Below are 13850 nucleotides of genomic sequence, written 5' to 3' on the forward strand. Positions count from 1 at the left end.
CGGAGGGATCAATGGTCATCCCTCAGGGCCTCCCTGTGTGCCTCTGCATGAGCAGCAATTGCTTTATGCAGAGACACCATTTCAGCCTGGCGTGCCCTATCTGAGGCTGTCATGCCCAGCCTGAGCAAGCGGACCGTGGACTTTGCCACCCACTGCTGAAGATCCACCTGCCTAGCAGGGGGGAGCACGATTGGGACACAAGTTCCATGCTCTGAGCGATATTATCAATTGCTGCCCCCTGTTGTCTGGAATTGGCAACCATGGCTTGTTCCCACTCAGTATACCCCGGTGGCGGATGGCCACCACGTTGCTGGGCTTAACACCCGCGGGGCCCAAGGAGCTGCGTCATTGTTGGGTTGGCACCACCCGCGGCTGCAGGACTAGATTCCTCCGTTGACGTGATGCCCCAGGCACATCAGCAACTGGCGTGGAGTGTGACCGTGCGTCCCGATCCACCACAGGCAGAGGTCCCACCACCATCTGGCCCCTCAGTGCAGGTGTCGCGGACAGAGGAGCGTCCACATCAGAATCACTTATCATTGACGAATGGACATGACGCGCATCCAGCTCGACATTGTCGTCAGAGTGATCATCCGGGCTAGACTAATTGCCAGCCCTAGACACGATGGACAGGAACACAAGTGGGTTCTCGTGGTCTACCACCCCACGACCCCCACTTGTGCCGGGTTGCTGGTGTGATAGCAACCCTGTGCCTGGCATGACAACACCATTGTCTAGCTCCATTGCGTCATCATCTGAAAAGGGGGAAAAAACAAACATGAGTACACATGTCAGAAGCACATAACCCACACACACATAGACATTACATCGACAGCCAACACATGAAGCAGACATGTCACACACAAATGAGAACCTGGCATGCATCCAGTGGCATTGATATGCAAACACATCCCAAAAGCAGAAATGGATGTGTCTAAATAGCAAAGCCTACACAAGTACACAATGTAGTATATCACCTCCATCAGACACCACCTCGGTCAGGCACATGTCACAGGCAGAAAAGACAGATGGCAACAAAGAGATGGCACATACCATAAGCATGTCTGAACAGCAAATTGACCAATGCTGCAAGTGAATCCAAACACACAATGACACACGTAATATGCATGTACACATGCATCACTAAACCATAATCACCAATATAGCTTCATCCATCTGAAGCTCGGCCCGTACTGGGTGTCATGGGTCATGTAGATATAGTGAATGTCCCAAGCAGAGCAACGGCCTGCAACCAGGCATGAGGGATCATAATGCCCAGTACGGTCTGAGCTGCAGCACATGAGGCCTCCACAACACCCCTCAGGGCCTGATTGAGCACATTGTGCTATGAATGTGCACTATTACATCATTCCTTGTGTAAAATCTTCACAGCCAGGCCCCACCATATTTGCTAAGTGGGCCTGGGCGTACACATACTGCATGACAGTGCGCCTTCAGAATTATGCCAGTTGAACATAACGTGCACAATGCTGAAATCTCACCAGAATCACATCAATCAACTACATATTAGTCAGTCAACTAAAAAATATGCGGAAAACACATGTGTAAATGAAAACCCACAGACACATAAGTGAGCAGCCGCAATGTTGCACTACCCAATGGTGAAGCTGCTTGCATATGTACATGCGAAAGCGTTCAAAAACACCCCTTTCCCGATACACCAGTATTGTGAACATGAACAGCATCCAATACAGCAAAGCAAGCAGCTACAACGCTGCTTGCTTTGATGTATGTGAAAGTGTACACATACACACGTGAAGGCAGCTCCACAGTCATTACAACCCGATTGGCAGGCTACATTCAATCTGCGCCCTATGCCAGTTGAAATAGGCCGCAGATTGACAAATCAACTTTGCTAAACAACCACTAGGGAGTTCCAATACTGAGTAATGTGTCAGAGGATGCACCTGTGCCCGTGACATTCATGACAGAGAAGGGATGAAAATCTGACCATACATGCCAGGTCACTTTGACATTGCAGCAGTGAGTAGGCATGTAGAACGGTGTAACACGGCTCAGAAGGGGGTTGATGCAGTGCAGAACATGTGTATGTTACCCACTATCTACATGAACAAGTACATTATGATGTCTATCAATAAACATGAAGGCAGTGTAAGGGCAAGTTCAGGCATTACGTGCAATGTGCATGCAATGGGTTGCATGGCTACAAGCAAACCCCCCAATTCCCTAAGTGAAAATGCAGGGAGGCATTGCATGGCAGCGAAAGGGTGACCAGAGACCTGTGTATTGGCAGACAGTGTTGACCAGCATCAATTGCATCATTTGAGTCAACTGACAACACAGCAGATGAGAATGGGACAGTAAGCAGGACACATGATGAACCCTCAGTAGTACACCCATGTGTGCAGAAACCACTACACCAGTTGAACAGAGTCAGGGAGCCTGAAACAGGGGGAGGCCTGTGCCCCACACAGACTGTGACACCCTAAACATGTGCGTGATGCAGGACTGAGCCAGAGTGGGCATGGAATGGATGACCAAATGCCATTAAATGTATGTCATCCTGGACACGTACTACAATGATCATCTGGGCAAGGAAACATAGGGGCATGCATGGAATGCACATAGAGCATGAATGGGCACTCATGTGCCTGCGGAGCATCTGCCATATGCACAGCCCGAGTGAGACACCCTGCATCAAGGACAAAGGATGAACCCCACTGTATGTTTCTGGCAGGTTGGCAGGGAGTTGGTAGGGGAAAGTGTGCATGTACACAGGAGCATTGAACAGGCCATTGCAGTACTCCAACATGATACCCACCAGTGCCAATTTGAAATTGAGGTGCAGGGGGGTGGAGGGGCAAGGGAGCATGCCTACGTGGAGTACCCGCATGCAGGCAGAACACATGTGACTAGCATGTGAGTAGGGTGCAAGTGTGGTGATGAGGACAGTCCACGTCTGCTCTACATGTCCAGCATGCTGCACAGCAGGCATGCATCAGTGAAGCATTGCATGACTCGCACAAGAGAACCATGTACACATAACATGTAGTGGCAGTCAAGTCAAGCACAACACATCACACAAGCAAACTACACATGGTCTGAACAAACACGCGACAACACTCACTGGACCGGACATCAAAGTCCAGCATCTCTCCCACTCCTTCGCACAATTCTGCCGGTATGAACTCCGCAGCGACTGACTCGTGTGAAGTGAGGTCTTCCTCCTGAGCTGGTGACCCACCGCCAGTCAACCCAGTCATAGCATAATTGAAGGCATGCTTCGCCTTAGCACAGAGTCGGAGGTCATCCCAACGCTTTTTGCTCTCTTGAGCTGTGCGCACCTCATGTTCGAATGCACTCACACAATCCGCAACATGCTTCCAGTGGGACATATGTTGGGCAGCCGTAGTGTGAAAATTCGGCCCCACTAGCATATCACGCTTGTGTTCCCACACATAGTCCAGAAGGAAGTCCAGTTCCTGAACGCAGAAAGGCTTCTTCCTCAACGTGCCGGAGGCTGGAACTGTGTCTGGGTTCCCAGCCTCTACTGCAGGTGCAACCTTCCTTCTCTTGGACAGTGGTGCGGACCCTGACTGGCAAATGCCGTCCCAATCAGTAGGGGCAGTGGCGCTGGTGGATTGAACCGAGGGAGTGGCAGGTGGAACAAGGATGGGAGCCCTAACTTGTGACAGTGGCTGCTGGGTGCCCTTGACTTGACCCTGAGCAGCAACATCTGCTGTGCCAAGGTCATTGAAAGGGACTGTCCTGGATGGACTCACAACCGGGGTGGTGTCGGGTGCATCTTCCCATGCACTTGCCGACACCCGGCTGCTCGGGGCAGCAGATGACAATACTGCCCCAGGGACATGTGCCTCGGTCAGGGCAGACCTGCGTGCCCTTACCCTGTGCCTCCTGAACTCCTGGAAATCATCCACAGACTCTTCAGGTGCCAACGCAGCATGCGCTAGCCGACCCTGAGCCTGGGTGGTGGTGTCCACAGCTGCACCTGCAGCTACCACTACCCTTGGGCCCATGGCAGTTGATGAAACAGACTGCCGGGTCACATGGGCGCCAGTGCTAGATGCAAGAGCTGCATCTCCCGTAACCACAGGTGGTGGTGGCATGACTGCACCAACATGTGGCACGACATCATGCCCAACTGGCACACCCTTGCCTCTTCCCCCTCTGCGGCCACCCTAGACACCCTGGAGTCCCCCTACTCCCTGGTCATCCCGGCCACATCCCTGACCACGCCCGCCACGTAGAGTACACCGAGCTGAGGCACCCCTAACCTTTTGTGGCCTCCCAACCATGGCACCGATGGAGTAGTGCCGGCACAGATGTAGTAGTGCCAATGGGAGGTGTACACGATAATTGTCCTGAAGGCTGTATGTGACCCCAGTGATAAAGTAACGGGTCACGCAATGCTCAGGCACCCCAAAACTGCAGTAAAACCGTGTACGCAACCCCCGGTAGCCCACGTGTGTGGAATTAACCTCCCGCAGTAAGCAGTGGCACCCAGGTACACGAAAAACACATACGCGTGGGACACGCATGCTACTATGACCTCGAAAACAGGTATGCGATACACAGGGGCACCCGCAGTGGGAAAAATAGTGTGCACGACTCACCGTCTGACTAGCGTGATAATGAAAAACATGCATAGCCAATACCCCCACCAAAAGAAGAGATACGTCCTTGATCCGCTGTAAAGTTGTGATGGCGCGCGAAACAACCAGAAGTAGCAACACACGTCGGTCTCCATGAAAGGCACTTACAGCAAACTGCTGGCCCCACTCACCTTTAACTGCGTGCTGAGGGAAAGGCCCGCACACGTCACGTCACTTATGCGCTTAGGCCCTTTCCTCGATTTATACGCATTAACACACAGATGCGCTGTTTTTTCACGTGCTGAATCACTATGCAACCGTAATGAGGGGAACGCCCACGCGTTTCACGTCACAGACGCGCTTACACGCAAAGGGCCTTTCCTCGATTTACATGCTGACGTGCAGTTTTTTCATGTGCCAAATCACTCTGTATCAAGCTGGCTACGCGACAACACACGGAAGACCAAGATCCTGCCCAGAAGGCCATTTTCCTGCCCCCTAGAGTGCCGAGCCAACTCCCACCAGCCATCTGCTGCTGCCTGCCTGCTGGCCAGGTGCCCTGCTATTTGGTGTCTGCATGTCAGCCATCTGAAGGGGTCCAGTTGCTTTGATCACCCCTGCTGGAACAGAAGACTCCCAACTGAAGTTCCATCGCTACACAGCCCAGCACCAGGACCCAGTTGCCCACCCACACCTGCCTCGGGGGTTGCCATGTCGTGGCAAACACCATTAGAGATCACTGGTGACCCCCAGCCAGAGAGGCAGAGGGCTACCAGCTTCAGTGATAAAGAAGTTGGTATCCTGGTGGAGCAAGTCCTGGAGCATTATGATGCCCTCTACGGAAGAAGACGCACTGACAAGGATGGACGTGAGGGGATCTGGAAGGACATCGTGGCTGCCATCAACGTGGAGGGGGTGGCAGTCTGTGACATACAACCCGTCCAGAATCACTCGGAGGACTTCAGGTCCAGGACCCTCAAGAAGGCCCGGTGCCTCTTGGAGGCAGCGGATGCAGTGGGGTGCCGGGCCCAGTTTACCACGCAGCAGATGAGGGTCCTTGAATGTATTAAGCCAGCTCTTCACCGCCAGATCCTCGAGAGGCAGAGCAGTCCGGAGTCGAGCGGTAAGTGTCCATGCGTACTTATTGGACGCAGTACATGTTGAAGTGTGCCAGGAGTGTGCAGCTTGGACATATGTCTGGAAAGGCCCAAGTATGGATGTGTATGTGCAGGGACATGACCGTGCTGCCTGTGAGTCCTGTCATGTGTGATGCACATCAATGGTGTATGTGTTTGAAAGCATGATGCTCAACTGCATGTGGAGATACACACATGTTGGCATTTCTGTGTATGTACTATGGCATGGTTGGGGTGTGACACATGGATGCTGGTTCCACCTTCATGTACGTGCACGGCATACATGTGCGTGTGTGTGTTTGACATGTGTGCAACTGTGAAACACCATGGATGTATGTGACACATAGGACCCCAATTGGCAGATGTGACATAGTTGCCGATGATTGCACTAAGACAGGGGGTGGATATGTACAGATGCATGTCTGTCTGTTGGCATGTGTGCAAGTGTTAGGCTCTCCCCATGTTGTTTGTAACGTCATGCCAACCTTCAGATGGTCCTGCTGTTGTATGTGTATGGATGATGCTGCTTGCTGCATGATTCCTGTTAATTTGTGCATGTGTGTGGGCTCAAATGATATGAGTGTTGGGGAGTGTGATGCCATCTGTGAAGCTTGAGACTGACACTCATGTGCAACTGTCATGTGTATATCAGACCATTGTACAGTGCCCTGATGCCTGTGTTCTGTCTCTCCCTGTCTGCAGCGTCGACTGATGAAGAGGACAGAGACGGTGCTGTGGAGCACAGTGGCAGGGATCACACCGCCAGCCAGAGACGCAAGGCCCAGCTCTCCTCCCACGTGGTTATCTCTTCCTGGAGTGAGGAGTCTGGTGCCACGTCCATGGCCGCAGCAGCCGAGGGAAGATCCAAGCGGCGGAGGTTGGAGGTGGACTCCTCGGCAGCAGTAGGGGCAGCTGAGCCCACACAGGGGCCTATGGAGGAAGATGGCAAAGAGTCATCCAGTTTGTTGGGGGGTTTGCTTGAGGAGGAGGCCGTGGAAGGCCCACGCATGGGACTTGGAGGGGGTGATTCCACTGGTGCTAGTGGTGCAGTCCAGGGGCAGGGACAGGAGGGAGCACAGGCTGCCGTGGAGGTGCCTGTGTGTAATCCTGTCCTCGATCCTGTGACTACATCATCCTGCACCAGCAGGGATGCCTCCAGACCCATTTTCAGGGAGGGGATACGCATACAACAACTGGCCTCCTCTCCCTGCGGATGTGGCAATCCGGGTCCGTGTTGAGCCTGTCCTAGTTCAGATGGCATTGCATCAACGTAGTATTCGGGATGACGTGCAGGGTTCTCGTCTGGACAGTGCACATCATTTCGAATACCTCTTTGACCACGTCATCCTACTAAGACAGGTCACCAGGTCTGGGTTCCTCTGTATGTTGGATCTTCTACCGACCCCCTCCTCAACTGAACCCCCTATGCGCCAGTCATCCTCCGTGCCATCTTCCTGCCCAAGTCTCACCTGGGCACCCTGTGTAGCTGCCCCTGAGCCAGCGGCTAGGCTGGTGGAGGACACATCCCTGCCACAGTCGGGAGTCGGAGGACCATCAGGGGTGGCCACCACACCAACTGGACCCCAGAAAGAGGAGGACGTGCAGGCATTGACAGGCAGGGCACATGCACGGCAGCAGCAGGCTCAGAGTGGGAGCAATGATGGCTCGGGGCCATCAACATCACAGGGGCAGGCATCGGCCGGAGGGCAGGAGGACCCTGGATTGGGAGTGTCTTCCATGTGGCAGCGGTTGGACCAGCAGATAGATGCGGTGCGGCGGTGGGCGGAGGAGGCACGGCTCACAATGGTCAGGGTGGAGAACAGCATGCACCGGGTGTTGAGGCGGGCTGAGTGACTCAAGGAAACTCGCAGGGAGTTGAGGGATTCCATGGCTGCATCCCTGTGAGACCTCGAGGCCAGGGAACTGGCCCGCCTCTGGAACATCGAGTTGGAGTTTGATGATGCCCTGGCCCAGAACATCAAGAAGTGAGCCGTATGACTTGCCCACCGCCATGAGTCAGGGCCTGCTGGCAGGTGCCCATCACTGGGGGTGAGGTGGCGGACATGAGTCGGGGCCTGATGGGTCACGCAACACTAAGGCATCCCAAAATAGCATGAAAAAGAGATACATGACCCCTGTAGCCCACATGCATGTAAAAAAACACATGCAGCATGTTGTGGCAGCCCATATCCGTGTAAAAATGAACACAAGCAGCACGCTGTGGCAGCCAGGAACACAATAAAAGCGTATGTGGTCAACAAGCGGGTTAGTATGACCGAAAACAAGGGGTACGCGACAAAAAGACACCCACAGTGGGAAAAATAGCGTTTGCGACTCAACGTCTGCCTTACGCCTAGGCAACGCTCCCGCCATAAGGTGAAGTACGCACTGTAGCCGCTGTGTAGTAATCGTGTGTGAACCTCAACGTCTGGAAAACACACGCACCGATCTCCATGATAAGCATGTACAGAGCAATGGAAACCCACGAGGGTCCTTTAACCCGTGCTGAGGGAAACGCCCATGTGTGTTACATCACAGACGCGCTTACGCGCTAAGGGCCTTTCCTCGAAAATCACTCCATATCAAGCTGGCCACGTGACAACACACGGAAGACCACGCTCCTGCCCAGAAGGCTGAATTACTGCCCCCCAGAGCCTTGAGCAGCCTCCCACGAGCCATCTGCCGCTGCCTGCCTGGCTGCCTGCTGCCACCGTGCCCTGCCATTTGGTGCCTGCACATCTGCCATCTGAAGGGGTCCAGTTGCTGTGACCACCCCTGCTGGAACAGAGGACTCCCGACTGAAGTTCCATCACTCCACAGCCCAGCCCCAGGACCCAGTTGCCCACCCACACCTGCCTTGGGGGTTGCCATGTCGGGGCAAACACCATCAGGGACCACTGGCGACCCCCAGCCAGAGAGGCAGAGGGCTACCAGCTTCAGTGATAAGGAAGTTGGTATCCTGGTGGAGCAAGTCCTGGGGCATTATGATGCCCTCTTCACACCATCGTGCGCAGACAATGAAGGACGGAAGAGGATCTGGAAGGACATAGTGAGTTCCATCAACGCGGAGGGGGTGGCACCCCGCGACATGAAACACGTCCGGCAGCGCTGGGAGGACTAAAAATCCAGGACCCTCATGAAGGCCCGCTGCCTCTTGGAGGCAGCGGATGCAGTGGGGCACTGGACCCAGCTTACCACCCAGCAGATGAGGGTCCTGGGGTGCATTCACCCAGTGCTTCACCACCAGATCCTCTGGATGCATGCCGTCTGGAGTCGAGCAGTAAGTGCCCATGCATTCACGTTTGAAACAGTGCATGTTGAAGTGTGGTGGTAGTTAGCTACTCAGCTGCATGTGTGACATGGGTCATGTATGGATGTGTGTGCAGGGACATGATGGTGCTGCATGTGAGTCCAGTCAGGCGTGGCCCACATGGATGGTGTATGTGTTACAATGCATCATGCGGAGCAGCATGCGGAATGCACACATGTATGTATGCCTGTGTGTGTACTTTGACATGTTTGGGGTGTGAGAGATGTGTGCTGCTGTCATGAACATGCATGGTGTACATGTCTGTGTGTCTGAGTAGTGTGTGCACCATCGATGCATGACACATGTCCGTGACGATGTGTTGAATCACTGATACAGCCTACTCATCCTAGTATCCAATGTGTCTGGGGTATACAGTGCCAGATGCATGACCCTCCGGTGATGTGTGTGCCTGTGATCAGCATGTCCCATGATGCATGTGAGTTTCAGCACACCATCAGATGTTTCTACGGTGCCTTGGACATGGATGCAAATGTTTGTTGCATGTGCCATGGCTGTTTCTGCATGTGTGTTGCCTGCACTGATCCATGTGTTATGGAGGGACATGATGGAAGTGACGCTTGACATTGCCACTCATCTGCTATTGCTTCCTGTCTAGGGGACTATTGTACAGTACCCTGATGCTTGTGTTCAATGTCTCCCTTTATACAGCAGCGAGTGAAGAAGAGGGCGGAGAAAGCGCTGTGGAGGAAAGCGGCAGGGATGCCTCCACCGGCCGGCAACGCAAGGCCTAGTTACCCTCCCAGGAAATTCCATCATCCGGGAGCGAGGGGACTGGTGCCTCGTCCGCCACTACGGCTGCAGCGGAAGGGGCAGGTGAGCCCCCACAGGGGCTTGCGATGGCGGAAGATGGTGCAGAGCCATCCAGGTCGGTGGTGTGTGCGGAGGAGGCGAAGGCCACTACTGAGACGCACATGTGGCCTGGTGGGGTGGTTGTTAGGCGTAAACCTGTGCAGTTCCCTCTGGGACCACTGCAAAAGATTTAGGACTACAGGTGTTTGGCAGTAAACCCACTTGGTAGCAGTCTGTACCACACAGATTCACTTGGTAGCTGTGGCTGAGCAGTCAGACTTCTCGCAAGAAGAGTTAAGCAGTATGTGGAGTATACAATATAGGGCAATTCTTCACAGTAAGACAAGCAAACACGCAACAAGGCTTCAGTGTCAAGATATAAAGGTATTTATTTATAACGGAACATCTATAGAAAACACTCTGGCACTATCACGGCAAACAATTCAATTACAATTACTCTACGAAGAAAAAGATCAATCCCCCTAACAATAGTTCGACAAGTCTAGGTTTTACCAGCATCACTTATTTGCAGACAGAGGTGTATGCTTCAACCTAGATGGCACTCTAGTATTCGTTAGACGGGAGAGAAAAATAAGTAGGTTACGAAATCAACACGGTTCAATACTTCACGGAAAAATGCAAGGCAAGAAGACAAGAACCACAATAGATCATAAAGTTCAGAGGCCAGGCCCACTCGGACAGAGGCAAGGCGATATGTCCCAAAAAGTCTCTTTGTGGAAATGCATTCGAGTCTGTGTAGCAAATTGTTATTGGAAGATTGGACAAGTTCAGAACAATACGCTAGAGAAAGCTTGGAGGCGACCCTAGGGAGAGGCGAGGATTAAGACACCTCACTCTATCCGGCAACAAGGGAAGCCAGGCGGACACAGTACCTTGATTGTGGAGAGACAGCTCCGGCGGGGGCAGTTGTTCCTGGTGGTGGATGCACGTCGGGTCTTTGCCAAGAGTAGAGAAGATCTCGTTGTCGAAGAACAGTGAAGTCCGGTGGACCACCAGGGAAGAGACCAGCCGCGGAGTGCTCCGTCACAAGGCACCAACTTTTGGTCGCGGTACAGGGGTAGTGGCTATCCGGTTGCCGAGGTGCTCTGCACGGGCAATTCGACCACTGCGTCCTGAGGCGAAGAAAAAGCAAAAGGGACTGGTTGTTCCATTCAGGGGAAGAGACTCTCCGGCAGGGAGATCTCCTCTGCCGTCAGGAAGTGGTGAGTCGGTTCAGCAGGGCTCCACCAGAGGTGTCGTCGTTGCAGGTCGGCTCAGCTGCTTTACCCTCGTCGGATTCTTAGGCCCTGTGGCGACTTCTGAAGATCCAGTCCCAAAAGCCCTGCTTTTATGCAGAAAACCCCCATTCATTCAGCCTAGCTGTCAATCAACAGACGCTAAGTGGTGAGCGGGGAGGCTCACCACTTGGGCCAATCACACCAGAGTGCGACCGGGGTTTGCAAGGCAACTCGGTCCAGGGTGCCTAAAGCCCCTCCCACACCCCTGTGGTAACCCAGACAAAATGGCACCACTTTGGAGGGTCTCTGTCCAGAAACCCGCCAAAAGTGGAACAAAGGGCTCAACCTTTGGTTTAGGAGTCACAGAGACGAACACAAACGCCATTTTAAAAAGCCGAGTTCTGGCAGAAAATACCATCCGTTAGACTTATTTAAGATAAGTAGACCGGGGGTATGTTAGAGATTAACGAGAAACAGTATCAATCTCTAAAAATGGGAAGAATCCCATAGGGTTATATTCGGGGTCGAACATAACAAGTAGTTTCCACTGCCACCAGCCAAAACTCGACGAGGGGGGACGGGACAGTGCCCTCTCGAGTAACAGATCCAGGAGTAATCGAATTACCCCTACTAGTACGTCCACAATAGGATGGTTTGTACTTGTTCTGTTAGTAAATTTAGGTCTAGTAAAGCCAATGGTGACTTTACATGCCCGGGGAGACAGTAGTCAGTCCCGGGAATGGAGTCTATGACGGAGGTTCGCTAGGACGCCCCAGTGTTGCGGCACGTAGGGTGCGGTGTAACACACATAGAAAAACATATGAGACCCTATGGAGTAAAAGACCCCATAGCCCATAGAACACATTAACATTCAAAGGAATTACACACATTCATGTCCAAAAGTGGGAGAAAAAGTGTCTCACTCTTGGCAGGATGAAAAAAAACAAACTCCAGAAATCCAGCAAAGCTGCTGGGGGACTCACTAGGTTAGGAAATTTAGCCTAAACAGAGAATTCTCCCTAACAGTGGTACCACTGGTGAAAGTGGTGCAGTCCAGGGTCAGGGGCAGGAGGCAGCACAGGTCGCCGCAGAGGGGCCTGTGCATGTCACTGTCCCTGACACTGTGACTCCATCACCAGGCACCAGCAGGGATGCCCTGTCCCAGGCCTGTCCGCAGGTGGGGGGGGTCCATGTCATCTGGCACTCCTCTACCTGCGGACGGGGAGACCCATGACAGGATTCAGTCTGTCCCGATTGGGGTCACGTTGCGCACGCGTGCCATTCGTGATGACGTGCATGTTTCCTGGGGGTACCACACATGTCATCACGAAGAGCTGTCTGGCAACGTGTCCCAGTTGGGAGGGATGATGGTCGGGGGTTTCCTCCATGTGTCGGCCAGTTTTGCAGCCCTCTCCTCCTCTGTGCACACTATACGCCAGTCATTCTCCGTGCCGACTTCCGGCCCAGATGACACCAAGGCCCCTTGTGGACCTGTCCCAAACAACACAGCGAGCCTGGTGGAGGACACATCCCTGCCACAGTCGGGAGTCGCAGGTCCAGCAGGGGTGGCCACCACACCAACTGGACCCCAGCAGATGGAAGATGTGGCAGCATCATTGGGCAGGGCACGTGCACGACGGTGCCTGGGGATTCCATCAGCCCGGAGGCCGTTGTGGTGGCAGAGGCAGTTGCGTCGGAGGCAGCAGCAGGCTCAGCGTGGGAGGCAACATGGCTCGGGCCATCAACATTCCAGGGGCAGGCATTGGCTGAGGGGCAGGAGGATCCCGGACTGGGAATGTCTTCCGTGTGGCAGCGGTTGGGCCAGCAGATAGATGCGGAGAGGCGGCGGGCGGAGAGGGCAAGGCTCAGGATAGTCATGGCGGAGAACTCCATGCTCCGGGCTTTGAGACGGATGGAGGGCCTCGAGGAAACTTGCAGGGAGTTGAGGGATTCCATGGCTGCATCCCTGCGAGACTTCAAGGCCAGGGAACTGGCCCACCTCCAGAACATCGAGGTGGAGTTCGATGATGCCCTGGCCCAGAACATCAAACAGTGAGCCGTGGGACTAGCCCGCTGCCTTTGTAAATAGTTATTTAGTTGTAGGTTTCATTTACTTATTTATTTCCTTTGGGGTGCATGGACTAGGCCCCGCCTTTCTGTACATAGTTAGTTATTAGGTAGGTTTTTTCGTAGGTTTCCTTTGGATTGTTGGGCTCATGGACCCTTGAATTTTACTTTGTATATAGTTATGGACCAGATTTTAATTTTTTTTTTTTTACCATGGTGGAATGGTTAAGTCTTATTTTTTACTTTCATTTTTGTTTTATGGACGTACACTTTGGAGGCATTTTTCTTTGGATTTAATTGATTTCACCATTATTATTTTTTCCTTTCTTTCGGACATCCTTTTATTAATATTTTTTTTCATGTGTGATTGCGTTTCATTCATTCTATTTTGTATATAATACCTTTTTGTTTTTTACTTCATGTGTGCGGTCTTCTCTCATTGGTTTCGTGCATGTCACAATGTAAGTTTTCTCACTCATGTGTCACCATTGTGTGGGTCTGACAGACTTGTATTCATGCGCATACTGGGAACTATCTCTATATTTGGGAACTATCATGACATGGGGATTTCAATGTTGAGTGGATGGAATGCTTGGTTGGGTGTTGGGACTGGGGTGGAGTGGGGTGGGATTTGGGTAGCCATAAGGGTCATGGATCTGGATTGTGATCACTTCTTGGGTGGGGGACATGGGTC

This window comes from Ambystoma mexicanum, chromosome 2p (assembly GCF_040938575.1).
Source record: "Ambystoma mexicanum isolate Mex_15411 chromosome 2p, UKY_AmexF1_1, whole genome shotgun sequence".
In the NCBI taxonomy this organism is placed as follows: domain Eukaryota; kingdom Metazoa; phylum Chordata; class Amphibia; order Caudata; family Ambystomatidae; genus Ambystoma; species Ambystoma mexicanum.